The sequence below is a fragment of the Ursus arctos genome, unplaced genomic scaffold (genome assembly GCF_023065955.2).
Source record: "Ursus arctos isolate Adak ecotype North America unplaced genomic scaffold, UrsArc2.0 scaffold_20, whole genome shotgun sequence".
In the NCBI taxonomy this organism is placed as follows: domain Eukaryota; kingdom Metazoa; phylum Chordata; class Mammalia; order Carnivora; family Ursidae; genus Ursus; species Ursus arctos.
In genome coordinates this window covers 17,157,681-17,176,596 of record NW_026622875.1, presented here as the reverse complement: position 1 = coordinate 17,176,596, position 18,916 = coordinate 17,157,681, and the positions used below count along the sequence as shown (strand labels likewise).

The 18,916-nt window shown below is 34.7% G+C and overlaps 1 long non-coding RNA gene across 3 annotated transcripts in view; it reads left to right on the top strand.

The window, feature by feature from the left end:
- The window catches only part of LOC113254034 (uncharacterized), a 205,176-nt gene that overhangs the window by 96,565 nt on the left and 89,695 nt on the right, over positions 1 to 18,916 (top strand). For all 3 annotated transcript variants that reach the window (XR_003315630.4, XR_006409329.3, XR_007189179.2), the window contains one exon: positions 1,286 to 1,337. This is a non-coding gene — a long non-coding RNA (uncharacterized LOC113254034). The remainder of the gene's footprint in view (positions 1 to 1,285; positions 1,338 to 18,916) is intronic.

Here is an 18,916-nt window from a genome sequence, read left to right as displayed (position 1 = left end):
AAAAGGAGAGAAAGAAGGGAGGAGAATAGACAGAGATTGAGAGACAGAGGGCTCTTAGGATATTTCGATGTTTATTTTTTCTTTGTAGAAGATCAATAGAAGCAAAAGTGTTCTGTTTTTATTTCTATTTGTGTCAATAATCTCTGATTTGTAATGTATTACATTTATTCAAGTTAACTCAAGTAAAAATGAAGTGGTGTTTAAATGTGTAGAAGAATGTCAGGACTAAGAATTGAAAATGGGAGCTGGAGATTTAGGAACTGAGGCCGTAAGTTCAGGCTCATGGACGCCAGGTCCACTCATCTTTCCTCCTGTGGAGGAATCCAACTCAAGACAGATCAAAAAATTTGATAAAAGATTAGTTACAGAAGCAGAATTACTATTGGCTCCTTGACTCATCATCATAAGGCAAAATTCTTGGTGACCAGCTGCTGACTACTCATTCTTAATTTTCAGGGATTAAGACATTAAACACACACACACATGCACACAAATAATTACTGCATAAATAAGTAAATGCATAAATAAATAGGTAAATATATTATGTAAGAGGAAGCATTTAGAGATCAGATGTGCATATTTAATACATGAATGATATTTACTGAGCTGTCAAATTTGATCACGTGCATGTAAGAGTAATTGGGTCATTCTTTGATTCTTCTTCATAGCTGTTTTAGAAAATGACCATGAATGTCAACTATAGCAATAATGATAGAAAAAGGCAAATTTTTATGCGTGGTGATTCCAGATAGTCTTGGAAATAATTCCAACTAGTGTTAGAATCTTATGTATTTATAGTTAGAGAATGAATGACTCTTCTAAAGTGATACTGTGTGGTAAAAAAAGATCACTGGATTAAAAATCTTTACCACTAACTTACTTTGTGACACAGGATTAATTCTTTACTCTTTTTCTGGATTTAAATTTTCTCAATAATTAAATAAGCAGATTATTAAAAAAATCCTTCCAATTCTAAAAATCCCATAGATCTACCTTTAAAAAATGATCTATCATTAGAAATGATAACATGTGAACAAGTTGGATTCCCTACTCTTCTCTTAAAAAACTTATCACCTGATACTCTTCAAAAAGTATCTCTACCAGAAGACACTGAATCTCCGGTAACTAAAGAGTATAGATTTCTACTATCATCTAGCTTCTGTAAGAGGCAATTAAAAGATTATTGAAATACTCTACACTGGGTTCACCTCTCTGTAATTGTCTCTATTGACAGAGACAAATAACTCTTGTTAAATACCACTTTTCCTTGTTCTATATTTTCCAGCATCTGTGGCAGTTGGGTATGACCATGTGATCGTGTTCTGGCAAAAAAGAAGGTAAGTGGAAGTGATGAGTTACTTTTGTACCTGTTAGAGACTGTGTTTCTCCTTGATCTTTCTTTTCCCTGCCAAGGAAACACAGGAAGCCACATGTTAGGATGGCAGATTTCAGATTACCATGGGAGCTGGCCTGGATCTTTGTGTCCTCAGAGGGAGAACAATCTCTGTTTACCCAAAATGAACTTTGGTTGAGTGACAAAAAACTAGGTGATAAACAACTGAGATTTAATAGTCTATTTTACCACAGTGTAGTTTAGCTTATCTCGACTCATATATCCTTTATATTATGGCTTTCCTGTCATATAACTTTGTAGAAAATTGACAAAAATTTATCAAGGACATAAAATGTATATAGCTAGACCTATATTGAAAATGTTCATGATTTTTTATAGTTGCTTAGTGTTATTCTATTAATCGTACATTTAGGGAAAACTGATAGAAGTTTTGGGACTTTTCCTTGACTCAAAACAGCTAGTCTCCTAATTGCTTACTAACTGCCCAGAGCACTCAGAAAGTTACCACTGATCTATGGAATAGGACTGTAGAAAATACAATGTTGTTTTAAGAAAAGAGCAACTGTAGTTAAGTATAAACTTTTCAGATATTTTTCTGGTTGAAATACTAAGGCAACAGTTTGTTATGAGTAACTTAGACATGTTGATTTATTGAGAGTATTTTCAATAGAAAGCATAAGTGAGTATTTAAATTCCAGCTCAGTATTTTGTAATATTACATTAAAAATAGCCCTATGAGATCATTCCAACTGTGTTCTTGATATATCTTCATGGGGATATCTTGAAGTTGAAGTTTTTGGAAATCTCCCACTTCATCTTACCTCTTTCCTTTCCTCCATGCCCAAACTTGTTCTCGTCCTTTATTAAGTAGTAAAAGTATTATTTACGGAATCTACCTAGCTAGAAACCTTTGAGTCTTCTTAAATTAATTTCTTTCCTTCGTTCCATAAATAAAATTGGTCCCAAAGTTCTGTTGATCCTACTCCATAATCTCTTGACTAATTACTTGAGTTAAAGTGGTTAATATTTCTTACTTGGTTTATAGAAACAGGTCATTTTGTTTCTCCTACTGGATCCATTCTGTGCATTTCTGCCAGAATGCTCACATCATCACATTTTTTTCTCTGCTTAAAACCCTCCCAGATATTGCCTTTTGGACAAGGACTCTATAGTCTTAGAATGATCAATGTCTTATGATCTATGTAGTTAGCCTTGATTCCTGCCACTTTTTCTTCTCATACTCAGGTGTCAGTCCCACCCTGCTTTGGCTGTGCTCATCTCCTGATAATGTATGCTTGTTCATGCCTTTATGCTTTGCCCATCTCCTCTGCATAGATACTGTTCACTCTTCTGTTTGGCAAAAGTTATCCCCTTCCTTCAGGTTCCTGCTCACTATAACTCTGCTGTGTTACCACAAATTCCTTTTGATGCCATAGGTTCCCTTCTTTTCTAAACTCCAGGGATATGTTTCCCATAAACCATAATATCACTTAAACTTTTTAAATTAACTTTTATAATCTATTTTGCTCTTTTTTATTGTGACTTCTGAAGAGGAGGTTATAAGTATCATTCATCCTTGCACCCTTTGGACCAATCAATAAGAAGCCTTCTAAAAGAAACAAAGTAAAATGTATTCTGTTACACACATTTTTAATAAAGAGTTGTTGCTGGTTGCTTCAGCAGGAGATAATAACTAGGAATCTCAGCAGAGGGAGGAGAGACTCACTTTTGGGGATAGGTACTTTCATGTGATTTTGACTAGAAATTGTGGTAAGAAGGAGTCTGAAAAATCTGTTGGGATTTAAGGATGCAATAGTTATGGGTTGGATATAAGTTCAAATAATTTCCAGTGATACAGACGTCATGTGGAGTTTGGGACTTAGCTCATATATTTTATGCAGGGATACATTGTGCACTGCAAAAATGAGCTTCTTAATATTAGCTTCTTGAGCAAGTAGGGAAATCCTAAAGCCATAACATTTCTAACAACAATCAAAAGGGTATAGATGGAATGGGGAAATTCTGACTAAGAAAATACTAGAGGCACCAAACAGCCATGATTCCCCTTGTGAACTAATTTAGAATGGGGCATAAAATAGTGAAAACTCCAGAAACATATGACAGTGCTAAAGTTCACTGTGATAAGACTGATGTGGAGGGGACAATGAAATTCATATTTAAATTATGTCAGCTGTAGTGGTAGTTCATCTGTGGAATATTTGCGTTTTAGATCTTCAGGGTAATTGAAGATCGCTATAATCAAAACTACCCTTGAAAATGCCTTATAAAGATGTTACTTTGGAGCTCAACATAAAATCTCTCAGTATTTCCAACCTTAGGATATATTGCTGTTTCTTTATGTGACCACGCAATAAAGAATTTGATCTTCACTAGGGATCATTTTGTATTAAAATATGTACACTAAACCATGAGAGCAACATTAGAATTAATATAGAACAAGAGAAGAGCTGAGTTATGTGAATTTTACATTCACAATGGTGTAAGTACTTACTGAGTAAAATTGTGGGCTGAATTTCCTTCACATTTAATTGTTTTTCTTTCAGCAAAATATACATCTTATGACATCCACTATGTATAAAATTCAGTGACTTTATTTTTCTGCCCATACTGTAATCTCTTTGCTGATGTGGCAAAAGCCCTGATGTCAAACCCTTGTAAGATGCGTTCTGCCCCTTAATAAGAATTTGTTGTTTCAAAAATTCTTGTTCATGAGGAACCAGGGCAGGAGACATGTCCTCTAATTCAAGCCAAGAGGTGATCTGAGAACACTAGTTCAAAAACATCATGTTGGAATAGAAAAAGGATACTGTAATTATTTAAACATTTTTAATGAGTACTTTTTTTGCTATCTGGAAATCACAATTTTTTTTATATCAAATTAACCAATAGCATTCAATTTTTTAAAAGAAATAAACCTGCTACTTCAAAGAAAAGCACAGCTGACATTTGATAATAATCTTTATGTAATATGATCCATGCTTGAGGCCAATTTATTACCCACTTTTCTCCAATTTAATTTTAATTCACATTCAGGGGATTTTTACTTAATGCCATTTTTAGTAAATTATTTAATTCTTCTTATCTACACTGGACAATTATTTTTTTCTTTTAATAATACACTCATTAGGAGAGAAGTGGAAGAAAAACAGAGAGTCCTTATTGTTTTAATACTTTGTAATTTTAAAGCATGAAGATATTCCTAATTTATGGAATTAAATGTGAAAAGCTAGGTAATAACCTTGATAAGATATAATATGATTAATATATTTTTTTAAAGATTTTATTTATTTGACAGAGAGAGACACAGTGAGAGAGGGAACACAAGCAGGGGGAGTGGGAGAGGAAGAAGCAGCCTTCCCGCTGAGCAGGGAGCCCAATGTGGGGCTCTATCCCAGGACCCTGGGATCATGACCTGAGCCAAAGGCAGACACTTAATGACTGAGCCACCCAGGCATCCCTAATATGATTAATATTAATCAAACTTTTTTTTTTGAGGGGAAAGAGGAGGGGAGGGACAGAGGGAGAGGGAGAGAGAGAATCTTAAGCAGGCTTCATACCCAGTGCTGAGCCCAACCCGTGGTTTGATCTCACAACCCTGAACTCATGACCTGAGGCAAAATCAAGAGTTGGATGCTTAACTGACCGAGCCACCCAGATACCCTAATATTAATCTAACTTTTGTTTAAAATATTAATTTTTCGAATTTAGTGGGGTTTCTTTTGTTGATAATATGCCAATGATGTGACTGATGGATTTGCAAAAAAAATTCGTGTAAATGAATCAAATCATCCTTGAAAATTGATGGCACATATGAAATCATCAGAAGGAGATAGGTGATTATTCTAGCCCAATCCTAATGGCTATTTCAAAGAGCTAAAGTCTAAGCTTATTTCCATTCCTGCAATAGTATGAGATCATGTAAATTACAATGAGATAGAAGGAAATGACCATGATTTATCCTGGACAGTTGTTGACAGGGATCTCTCAGAAAATTTTGAGAAAATGATAATATTAGGAGCTCTGTGAAATCAACACATTTTGAAGAAATTTAGGGTAGAAAATAGAACTTGCTTTACTTATTTATTTTTAAAGATTTTGTTTATTTGTCAGAGAGAGAGAGCATGAGAGAGCGCACAAGCAGGGGGAGTGGCAGGCAGAGGGGGAAGCAGGCTCCCCACTGAGCAAGGAGCCCAATGCAGGACTGAGATCATGACCTGAGCTGAAGGCAGGCGCTCAACCAACAGAGCCACCCAGGCGTCCCTGGAACTTGTTTTAGATGTGTTATCTAATGCAGATATGATGCAGTTACTACTTAAAGAAAGTGTAATTGCATATATTTGCTCCTTGAAGTCTTAAATCTTAAGTAGATTTTAGAGATTGTTTTGGATTCTTGTGTTCATTGTTACCTATGCCAGCAAAGTCTATGTCAGGTAAAGGAGAAAGGACAAGGGAATGGGTGGGGATAGATAGAGGGAAGGAGAAGAGGGGAAGATCCACAGTATACTTGTTTGCCCCCATGTGATTTCAATGTGATGTCTTATATGTCTAATCAAATAATGGAATTTATTGATAATTTTACATAGATGGCACTAACCTGGCCCCCATAAAATTTATAAATGGCTTAAAACAACTCTTGTAAAGAAAGTAACACAAATAATACAAATACAAACAACCAAGAAAATGGTGGAGGGCAGTACTTTCATTTCCTGTACAAGTTTTCCAGCTATGATATATGCTGAAACAATGATGGTGTTGGAAAGTGAGCAAACAAAAGCTGATATCTTTATCAAGACTTTTTGAAATGTGGATTCATACTGACTATTATAAACACTGAACCTCATGTCTTGTATATATATTATGTTGTACATAATGTGTAATGATACATATATCGTTTTCATCTATTACCATTAATTACCAAACATAGAAATAAACTAAATTTAGAACCTGACATCAAAAGTTATTTATCCACAAATATTAAATGATGTTTTTGAAAAACATGGAGCATATATAATTAAACAGCTCATAAGAAACTATACAGTTAGGGGGCGCCTGGGTGGCACAGAGGTTAAGCGTCTGCCTTCGGCTCAGGGCGTGATCCTGGTGTTATGGGATCGAGCCCCACATCAGGCTTTTCCGCTATGAGCCTGCTTCTTCCTCTCCCACTCCCCCTGCTTGTGTTCCCTCTCTCACTGGCTGTCTCTCTCTGTCTAATAAATAAATAAATAAATCTTAAAAAAAAAAAAAAGAAACTATACAGTTAAAGCTCATGCAATATTTATTTAAAAAAAGATTTTGTGCTGTTAATTAGCAAATAAAAATAAGATAATATATTAACAATGATAATATATTAATATTGTAATTATTATATTATTATGCAATAATAACTTATAATAATTATATGAATATATATCATATTAATATATACTATTATAAATGAATTCAGTAAACTCACAGGAAACAAAATTATATACAGAAATCTGTTGCATTTTTATACACTAATAATGAAGTAATAGAGAAATTAAGAAAGTAAACCCATGTACAGTTGTACCAAAATTAATAAAATACCTAAGAATAAACTAAACCAAGGATGTGAAAGACCTTTACTTCAAGAAATATAAAACATTGATAAAAGAAATTCAAGATGACACAAAAATGGAAAGATATCCCATGTTAATGGGTTGGAAGAACCAAGGTCATTAAACTGTCCAAACACCCAAAGAAATCTACAAATTTAATACAATCCCTATTAAAACACCAACAACATTTTTCATAGAACTTGAACAAATAATACTAAAATTTCTATAGAACCGCAAAAGACCCCAAATAGCTAAAGCAGTCTTGAGAAAGAACAAAACTGAATGTATTACAATTCCAGATTTCAAGATATACTACAAAGCTGTAGCAATCAAAACAGTATGGTATTGGCACCAAAATAGACACATAGATCAACAGAACAAAAAAGAAAGTCCAGAAATAAATTCAAGCTTAAATGATCAATTAATCTACAACAAAGGAGGCAAAAATAAACAATGGGGAAAAGACAGTCTCTTCAACAAATGGTTTTGGGAAAACTGGATAGCTACATGCAAAAAAGTGAAACTTTCTTATGCTGTCACAAAAATACTCAAAATGGATTAAATACCCAAACGTGAAACCTGAAACCTTAAAATTCCTAAAAGAAAACAGGCAGTAATTTCTTTGACATTGGCCATAGACATTTTTCTGGATATGTCCCCTTAGGCAAGGGGAACAAAAGCAAAAATAAACTACATCAAAATAAAAAGCTTTACCACGGTGAAGGAGACTGTGAACAACATAAAAAGACAACCAACTGAATGGAAGAAAATATTTGCAAATGATGTCTCTGACAAAGGGTTAATATTCAAAGAATTTATACAACTCAACACCAAAAAACCAAAAATAATTCAATTAAAAAATAGGCATAGGGCATAAATAGACATTTTTTCAAAGAAAATATACAAATGGCCAAAAGACACATGAAAAGATGCTCAACATCACTCACCATCAGGGAAATGTAAATTAAAGCCACCACAGGAATCACTTTATACCTGTCAGAATGGCTACAATCAAAAACGCAAGAAACAACAAGTGTTGACGAGGATATGGATAAAAAGAAATGCTTGTGCACTGTTGGTGGGAATGCAAATTGGTGCAGCTACTGTGGAAAACAGTGTGGAAGTTCTTCAGAAAATTAAAGAAAGAATTACCGTATGATCTAGTAATTGCATTACTGGTATTTACCTAAAGAATACAAAAAATTAATTCAAAAAGTTGTATGTACCCCATGTTTACTGCATCATTATTTACGATAGCCAAGATATGGAAGCAGTCCAAGTGTCCATCTATAGATAAATGGATGAAGGTATCGTATGTATATATACAATGGACTATTGCTCAGCTATAAAGAAAGAATGAAATCTTGTCATTTGCAACAACATGGATGGAGCTAGAGAATATAATGCTAAGCAAAATAAGTCAGAGAAAGACAAATACCATCTGATTTCAGTCATGTGTAATTTAAGAAACAAAACAAATTACAAAAAACAAAACAAAACAACAGAAACAGACTCTTAAATACAGAAAACAAGCTGGTGGTTGCCAGAGGGAATGTGGATAGAAGGATGGGTGAAATAGGTGAAGGAGATTAAAAGCACATTAATTGTGATGAGTACTGAGAAATGTATAGAATTGTTGAATCATTTATATTGTATATCTGTAAGTTATATGACACTGTATATTATACTTCATAAAGATATATATACTAATATATACGTTAATAACAATATATTAAGAAATATTTTGTTGTCAGGTTATCTTACATTTTTGTGTATTTTTATAATATATGTAATATTTTCATGAAGTAATATGTAATAGGTGAATAAAATAACAAATTATGTATGTTGAGCTAGTGTTCAAAGTCTTTTATTGCTAAGGATTCAAATATATTTGGATTTTTTTTTTTTTAGTTTTTATTTAAACTCCAGATAGTTAACATACAGTGTAATATTGGTTTCAGGTGTACAATACAGTGATTCAACACTTCTATACATCACCTGGTGGTCAGCACAAGTGCACTCCTTAATCCGCATCACCTATTTGACCCATCCCTCCACCCACCTCCCTTCTGGTAACCATCAGTTTGTTCTCTTCAGTTAAGAGTCTGTTTCTTGCTTTGCCTCTCTTTTCTCTTTGCTCATTTGTTTTATATACATACCACAATGTCTTTATCCATTCGTCAGTTGATGCACACTTGTGCTGTTTCTATAATTTGGCTATTGTGGATAATACTGCTGTACGCATGTATCCCTTTCAGTTAGTGTTTTTGTATCCTTTGGGTAAATACCTAGTAGTCCAATTGCTGGATCATTGAGTAGCTCTATTTTTAACTTTTTGAGGAACCTCCATACTGTAGTCCACCGTGGCTATGCCGGTTTGTATTCCCACCAACAGTGCAAGAAGATTCCTCTTTCTCCACATGCTCACCAACACTTGTTTCTCGTGTTGTTGATTTTAGCCATTTGGAAATGTGTGGGGTGATATCTTATTGTATTTTTTATTTGCATTTCCCTGATAATAAGTGATGGGCATCTTTTTATCTGTCTGTTGGCCATCTGGATGTCTTCTTTGGAAAAATGTCTTTTCATGTCTTCTGCCCATTTTTAAATTGGATTAGTCGTTCTTTTGGTGTTGAGTTTTATAAGTTCTTCTTATGTTTTGGATACTAACTCTTTTATCAGATGTCCATTTGCAAATATCTTTCCCATTCTGTAGGTTTTTTTAGTTTTGTGGATTGTTTCCTTCACTATGCAGAAGCTTTTTATTTTGACGTAATCCCAATAGTTTATTTTTGTTTTTGTTTCCCTTGCCTTAGGAGACCTATCTAATAAGAAGTTACTAAAGCTGATGTCAAAGAAATTACTGGCTGTGTTCTTTTCTAGAATTTTTATGGTTTTAGTTCTTACACTTTGGTCTTTAACCCATTTCAAATTTGTTTTTATGTATGGTATAAGAAAGTGGTCTGGTTTCATTCTTTTGTCTATTGCTGCCCAGTTTTCCCAATACCATTTGTTGAAGAGACAGTCTTTTGTCCTTTGGATATTGTTTCCTACTTTGTCAAAAATTAATTGACCATATACTTGAGTTTCTTTCTATGTGTTCTCTTCTACTGATCTATGTGTCTATTTTTGTGCCAATGCCATAGTGTTTTGATTACTGTAGCTTTGTAACATAACTTGAAGTCTGGAATTGTGATGCCTCCAGCTTTGCTTTTCTTTTTCAAGATTGCTTTGACTTTGGGGTCTTTTGTGGTTCCATACAAATTTTAGGATTGTTTGTTCTAACTCTGCAAAAAATGTTGGTGGTATTTTGATAGGGATTGCATTAAATGTGTGATTGCTGGGTAATATTGACATTTTAACAATATTCTTCCCATCCATGAGGATGGAATATCTTCCCATTTCTTTCTGTTGTCCTCAATTTCTTTCATCAGTGTTTTAAAATCTTTAGAGTACAGGTCTTTCACCACTTTGAATAGGTTTATTCCTAAGTATCTTATGGTTTTTGGTGCAATTATATATGGGATTGGTTCCTTAATTTCTCTTTCTGATGCTTCATTCTTGATGTATAGAGTGCAGCAGATTTCTGTATGTTGATTTTGTATCCTGGACTTCATTGAATTAATTTTCCAGTTCTAGTAGTTTTTTTGGTGGAATCTTTTGAGTTTTCTATTTATAGTATAATATCATCTGCACATAGTGAAAGTTTTACTTCTTCCTTGGCAATTTGGATGCGTTTTATTCCTTTTTGTTATCTGATTGCTGTAGCTAGGACTTCTACTACTATGTGGAATAAAAGTGGTGACAGTGGACATCCCTGTTTTGTTCCTGACTATAGAGGAAACACTTTCAGTTTTTCCCCATTTAGGATGATACTAGCTGGGTTTTTTATACATGGTCTTTGTTATGTTGAGATATGTTCCCTCTAAACCTGCTTTGTTGACGGTTTTTATCATGAATGATTGTTGTACTTGGTCAGTGCTTTTTCTGCATATATTGAAATGATCATAGGTTCTTACCCTTCTATTAATGTGTTGTATCACATTGATTGATTTGTGAATATTGAACCACCCTTGAAATCCAGGAATAAATCCCATCCTATCATGGTGAATGATTTTTTTAAATGTATTGTTGAATTTGGTTTGCTAATATTTTGTTGAGAATTTTTTTCATCTAGGATCATGAGAGATATTACTCTACAGTTCTCTTTTATTGTGGTGTCTGACTGGATTTTGTATTAGGGTAATGCTGGCCTTATGGAACAAATTTGGAAGTTTTCCTTCTTTGTCCATTTTTTTAATATTTTGACAAGAATAGAAATTAACTCTTTAAATGCTTGGTAGACTTTACCTGTGAAGCAATTTGATCTGACGTTTGTTTGTTGGGAGTTTTTAAATTATTGATTAACTTCTTTGCTGGTTAATAGTTTGTTCAAGTTTTCTGTTTCTTCCTGTTTCAGTTTTGATAATTTATATGCTCCAAGGAATTTATCTATTTTTTCTAGGTTGTCCAATTTGTTGGCATATAGTTTTTCATAATATTCTTTTATAATTGTATTTCTCTGGTGTTTATTGTTATTTCTCCTTTCTCATATGTGGTTTTATTTATTTGGATCCTTCCTCCTTACTTTTTGGTAAGTCTGGACAGGGGTTTACCAATTTTATTATTATTATTATTTTCAAAGAACTAGCTCCTGGTTTCATTGATCTGTTCTGTTGTTGTTGTTGTTTAATTCTATATCATGTCTTTCTGCTGTAATCTTTATTATTTCCTTCCCCTTGCTGATTTTAGGTTTCATTTGTTGTTTTTTTTTCTCTAGCTCATTTAGGTATAAGGTTAGGTTGTTTATTTGATTTTTCTTACTTCTTGAGGTAGGCCTGTATTGCTGTATACTTCCCTCTTAGGACTGCTATTGCTGCATCCCCGAGGTTTTGGACCATTGTGTTTTCATTTTCATTTGTTTCCATGTGTTTTTTTTTTTAAATTTCTTCTTTGATTTCCTGGTTGACCCATTCATTGTTTAATAGCATGTTATTTAACCTTCATGTATTTGTGTTCTTTCCAGATTTTTTCTCTGGTTGACCTCTAGTTTCATAGTGTTGTGGTCAGAAAAGGTGCATGGTATGACTTCAATCTTCTTGTATATCTTGAGGCCTGTTTTGTGGCCTAATATGTTATTTCTTCTGGAGAATGTTCCATGTGCACTTGAAAAGAATATGTATTCTGCTGTTTTAAGATGCAGTGTTCTGAATATTTCTGTTAACTCCATCTGGTCCAGTGTGTCACTCAAAGGCACTGTTTCCTTGTTGATTTTCTGTTTAGATGATCTGTCCATTGGTGTAAGTGGGGTGTTAATATCCCCTATTGTTATTATGTTATTATTGATTAGATCTGTTAAGTTTGTTATTAATTGTTTTATGTATTTGAGTGGTCCTGTGTTGGATACATAGATATTTACGCTTGTTACATCTTCTTGTTGGATTTTCCCTTTTATTATTGTATAGTGCCCTTCTTTGTCTCTTATTAGTCTGTTTTAAAGTCTAGTTTTGTCTGATATAAGTATTACTACTCTGGCTTTCTTTTGATGACCATTTGCATGATAAATACTTCTCCATCCCCTCACTTTCAATCTGCATGTGTCTAGATCTGAAATGAGTCTCTTGCAGGCAGCATATAGATGGGTCTTGTTTTTTTAATCCATTCTGACATCCTATGTCTTTTGATTGAAGTGGTTAGTCCATTTATTTTCCAAGTAATTATTGATAGGTATGTATTGATTGCCATTTTATTACATGCTTCATGGTTGTTTCTGGATATTTTCTCTGATTTTTTCTCTCTTTCATGTTTTACTGATTTTCTTTAGTGATATATTTGGATTTCTTTCTCTTTATTCTTTGCATGTTTATTAGTGGTTTTGTATATATGGTTAGGTTTATATATAAACTCATGCATATAGCAGTCTATATTACATTTGATGGTTGTTTAAATTTGAGCCCATTCTTTACTCCTCTCCTCCCCATCTTTTAGGTATATATTATTATATTTTATATCCTTTTTTGGTGAGTTCCTTGACTAATGTTTTACAGAAATATTCATTTTTACTGCTTTTGTGTTTCCTGCCTTTATACTGTCAGTTTGGGTCTCTCCTTTCCACTCAGAGTCTCCTTTAATATTTCTTGCTGGACTGGTTTGTGTTCATGAACTCCTCTAGTTTTTGATTGTCTAGGAAACTCTATCTCTCCTTCTATTCTGAATGATAGCCTTGCAGGATAAAGTATTCTTGGCTGCAGATTTTTCCCATTCAGCATATTGAATATATCATTCCACTCCCTTCCAGCTTGCCAAGTTTCTGTGGAGAGATCTGAAGCTAGCCTTATGGGTCTTCCCTTATAAGTTAGGGACTTCTTTTGTCTTGCTGCTTTCAGGATTTTTTCTTTATCAGTATATTTTGCAAATTTAACTACAGTATGTCTTGGTGTGGGCCTGCTTTTGTTAAATTTATTGGGAGTTCTCTGCGCCTGCTGGATCTGAATATCTGTTTCCTTCCCCAGATTAGGAGTTTTCAGCTATAATTTCCTCCAATAAATTTTCTGCCCCCTTTTCTCTTTATTCTTCTTCTGGGACTCACATAATATAAATGTGATTATGTTTGATGGAATCACTGAGTTCCCTAAGTCATTCTCATGTTGAATAATTCTTCTTTCTTTCTTTTGTTCAGCTTCATTCTTTCTATTACTTTGTCTTCTAGATCATTAATTAATTCCTCTGCTTCCTCCAGCCTACTGTTCATAGCATCAAGCATGTTTCTAATCTTGTTTATTGCACTATTCATCTCTGATCAATTCTTTTTCAATACTTTTATCTCTGTGGTAAAGGGTCTCACTGTTGTCTTTCATTCTGTTCTCAAGTCCAGTGAGTATCCTTATGAATGTTGCTTTAAATTCTCCATCAGGCATGTTACTTATAGCTGTTTTGTTTAGGTCTCTGACTGTGACCTTATCTTTTTCTTTCATTTGAGATAAATTCCTCTGTTCTCTCATTTTGTCTAAGTCTCTAGCTGCTACTTTGTGTTAGAAAAGTCAGTTGTGTCTTTCATTCCTGAAAGTAATGACCTTATGAAGAAGAGGTCATGGAGTGCCCAGGGGCTGACACTTCAGGGGATGCCTCCAGTATGTGCTACATGTGTTCTGCTGTCTCCTGGCTGCACCTACCCTTCAGGCCAGTCATTGGCAGAGGCTCTCCTTGCCTGCTATGGACAGTGTTTTGTTCCTGGTGTGTGGTGTGGTGAGTTTTAACTAGGTGTGTTTTGGTCTGGTTGTGAAATGAGACCTGCCACCACCTCCACTGGAACTGAGGCACTGCAAAACTTTCTGTTCAGGAGACATAGTATGGGGAGGGATCTGTGCTGGTCTTCTGGGGTAGGGGTCTGCCACAATGCAACTGATTCAAGCATGACTGGGAAGGTCTCAGTACCACAAGAGCATGATGGGGTGGAGCTTAGTGTAAGCAAGTTAGGCAGCCAGTGTCCATGTTGTGCTGCTTCCTGCAGCTGACTCTGTTTTTATGCTGAGGGATTGTCAAGGGACATGGTGTCAGCCAGTTCCTTTGTTCCTGGAAAGGTGTCTCCCTGAAGGCTGCCTCTCAGGTATGTGCTCCAAGAAGAGCAAATAATCTTCCCAGTGCCCCAGGATCTTTTCAGATCAATATTTCCACACTGTGTGCCCCTGAGTTGTTTGCCTGCCTTCTCTCCAAGAAGAGCTCAGTGCCTTCTAGGCTCCATCCCAGCCAAGGCTGCTGACTTTTAAAACTCCAGGTTTTAAGCCCCACTGCTCATAAGAACTCACGAAATTCAGCCCCTCTCATTTTTCAAGCCAATGGCTATGGGGAAGCATTCTCCTTGTGCATTCCCTTGTGTGCTCCTCTCTCTCTCTCACCCTTCTCCATGACAATGGCTTCCTCCCCTCTGCAGCAGCCAGGATCCCATTTTCCCTCAAACCAGGTTCTGTATTGCCTACCTTTAGTCATGAAGTTCTGTCAGACTTCAGGTCAATTTCTGGGGTATTTAGGATGACTGATAGTTACCTAGTTGTATTTGTGGGATGAGATGAGCCTAGGGTCCTCCTACTCTACCTCCATCTTTCTATCTCTTCCCTGGAATCTTTTATTAAAATATAAATAACAGAATTTATGGGTCCATTTAGAAGGACCTAAAATGCTGGAGAAAATATGTAACAATGCCTAGATAAATGGCAAAGCCAGAGTTCAAATTTAGGTCTCTGAGTTCTGAGGCTAGACCATGAGTCATTTAAAATCAATGTCATCTAAAGTCCAAACTGTTAGGTTGCTTTCAGGACCATGCATATGTTCTTACCAGCCTCTACAGCCCTTCTTGTGAGGCCAGAAACTGTATTCAGCTGTCCAGCCACATAGAACTTCAGAGTATCATATTTTCATTTGTGGACTTCAACATGCCATTACTTGTGCCTGAAACTCTTGTCATACCTCATCTTCCATCCCCTTGTCTTCTGGGCAATTCTTTATACATTGTTCAGGACTCAACTTCAATGTGATTTTTTTTTTTTTTTTTTTTTTTTTTGTATTTCAACCCAAGTTTCACTTTATCAAAGCAAACTTAAACTTGTGTCTCTCTAACACCCTTACAAAAACATACCCCCTAGTTGAGATTGAGTACAACTTCTGTAATCCCTGGGCCTGGTTATTTTTCATATTGTATAGAAAGTACAGAACTATATGGAGGCCATCCAATTTTCTTTTTAGCTATACTCCCAGTGCTCTGGAATTGTATGTCTTTTTCATTATGCCATTTGTGTGATATAGTATAGTGTCTGTATATAGTATATTTTTAATGAATTCATATGGAATGGGGGAAGCAGGAGAAAATATGAGACTATTCTGGTGGATTTCCACATGCCCACTAGATCTCTGTCACCATCCACTACTTCAGCTTACCTGAGGGTGTGTTAATTTATGTGGAAATAGACCATCACTGATGACCACTGAAAGCAAAGGCAGTGACTGACTCTAAATAATCAAAAAGTATACTGTTACTGGTATAAGATCTTACACATAAATGAGATTTCTTCCCGGCCCAAATTAGATAGGAAACAGTGCTAGGAAATAGCAGAACTTGGAAGGAAACAGAATCTAGTTAGAGGAAATGTAATGTTTAGGCAATTTCTCTGTTGCCTTCTCTAAGCCAGGAAAAGTGGGATGAGAAACAGGGGCTGTGGAGTCTGAAAATCATGTCTTCTGTTTTCCTTATACACTTCTGATGTCAGGGCATCAGATGTAGTTCAGTTGTATTTTTGTGTTTGCTATGAATTTGGAAGAAGTGTTAATGTCCCCTCAAATCCAGGGCGGATAGAGGTGACTTGGAGATAAGAGCTACTTAGTAGGGCAAGGAGGCATGCAACAGGTAGATGATAAGAACAATCATTTATATGGAATTCCTGTATCAGCTGGCTTTGGGACTGTTCCACCTACTGATTAGGAGCTTGACAGGAAAGAGGTAAAGAAAACACCTCCAAGTGGAAGAAGTATGAATCTTGAAAGAGAGTGACTAATTAAAGAACTTTTACCTTGAATCCAGAAACAACTGAATTGAACTGAGTACTTGTTATACACCATATTACATGTTTTTTTAATAATAATTTTTTATTATATTATGTTAGTCACCATACAGTACATCCCTAGTTTTTGTTGTAAAGTTCCATGATTCATTACTTGCGTATAACACCCAGTGCAATACGTGCCCTCCTTACTGCCCATCACCAGCCTATCCCATTCCCCCATCCCCCTCCCCTCTGAAGCCCTCAGTTTGTTTCCCAGAGTCCATAGTCTCTCATGGTTCATTCCCCCTTCTGTTTATCCCCCCTTCCTTCTTCCCTTTCTTTTTCTACCTATCTTCCTACTTCTAATGTTCCATAAATGAGTGAAACCGTATTACATGTTTAAAACCAAGGTGAAATGGAGGCCTGTGAATATACACTGCATACGACTTTTGTAAATTTACTTGTCAATTTTAATATGAATCTTTTGTCAGTGAGACAACCCAGCTAGCTCTGATATGGAGCCATTATCGCCACATCATTTAAAACAACAACGATAACAACAACAACAAGTCATTATTAAAAAACTTGATTTTCAAGTCCTTGGATTTGTAAACAGCTGATACCTTAGAATTTCCCAGTGCTCATAAACACATAAATTACTCCAGCTTTTTAAGATACTGCCATATAGTGATAATATACTTTCTGGGAAAATTTTTGTGACTTCAAATAATGTTGCATTTAATGTTTTTGGTGATGGAGTGGGGGATTGCTTCTCAATCTACATATAATTCTACTCATACCAAAAAATATTTGAAACAGAAAAATTCTTTTTAACCTAAAAGTAGGTTACCCACAGGTTAAAATAGTATAAAAATTGAAATGGTTGGTCTATTTCCATCTTCAACCAAATGTTTCTTTAGACGCAACATGGAAATAATTAAAATGTACCTTAAAAGTATGCAATGAGCTTCATAAAGGTTTTACTTCATTTTGATTTTCAAACTTAGAGGTCTAATATTGATCCTTTTGAAGCCTGTAAGTGAAGATTAAAGCATTCTAACATGCTATCTACAGGTGTGCCATAGTGAGTTATGATCTTTGCATAATCCATAGAATGAAAAAGCTACAGTAAGTAACAAACTGTTAATCAGTGCAGTGGCACAGAAGATCAATCTTTGATTCTTATATTCACAAACCCTGTTTATTTGGTCACATTAGAGAACAGGCCGGGTGTTGGAATGGATTCTTAGAAATGATGGATGCAATTGTCAAAACTGCCAAGGTCAATGTATAATGTTCATAAAAGAGCCAACCCAATTCAAGTACCTTCCATTTATCATTCATGCAATTTGACCCCCAGTTCTCTTTATAATAACATACAAAGGAGGAACAACTGCTGTGTTCATTCCAATGGAATCTTGTGCACTTTTCACTATCATTCAGATCACAGCCTTTCTCAGACTGGGATCATTTGTACATAACTTTCCTTTCTCTGAGGATGTTGGAAATATTCGTTGAAATATGGATTTAATAAAGAAAAAGCTGATTAATGAATCTGTATGTGATTTCTGTGTTGCTAGTAGAATGTTTTGAAATTCAGAATCTTTCTGATTTATCATCTACTTACTCTTAGAATACATTCTCAACTTTGATATTGACAGTATTTTGTTGAACATATTCCAATTCCAGTATTTTACAGATGGGGTTTTCTTATGAAATTTGCAAGTGTTAAGGTGTTGGGTGTATATAAATTGAGAAGAATACTCTAGCATATATTACAGATATTGTCAATTGAGAAAAAAATGTAAGGGATTTTCACTTATTTTGCTTGAACAACCAGTCTATTATAATGAATGAGTTCATGAACATTCTGTCATAGATGCTTTCATTTAAAATTATACTTATTATTAATTTTATGATTTTATCAAACTAGCTGTTTGAAATTCCTGACTCTTCCTTGGTCTTTAGATTTGTGTATTTGTAACATTTTCATAAAAGTGGCTTCGTACTTGTTTTTAGCACTAGAATATAAGCTCCAGGAGGGTAAGGTTTATTCTCCACTACATCTGAGATTCCTGAAAGAATGAGTACATTGTAGAGGCTCAGTAATTGTTTATTGGGGAAAAACAAAAGAAGAAAGAAAAAGAGAAAAAAAAAGGAACAAAGAAAAGTAAAATGTATTTATTTTAAAATATTTAAAGTAAAAAGTATATTTATTTAAAAATATTTGTGTATTAAAGTGATTCGGGGGATTATCAAAGTTACAAATAATTTATTATGAGATTTTTACCAGTGAGACTACATTACTTAGTATTTCTAAAAATAAAGCTTTATTGCCTAAATTAGAATAGATACTTATCACTAAAAAGAAAAAATAAAATATCAAGGAAAAT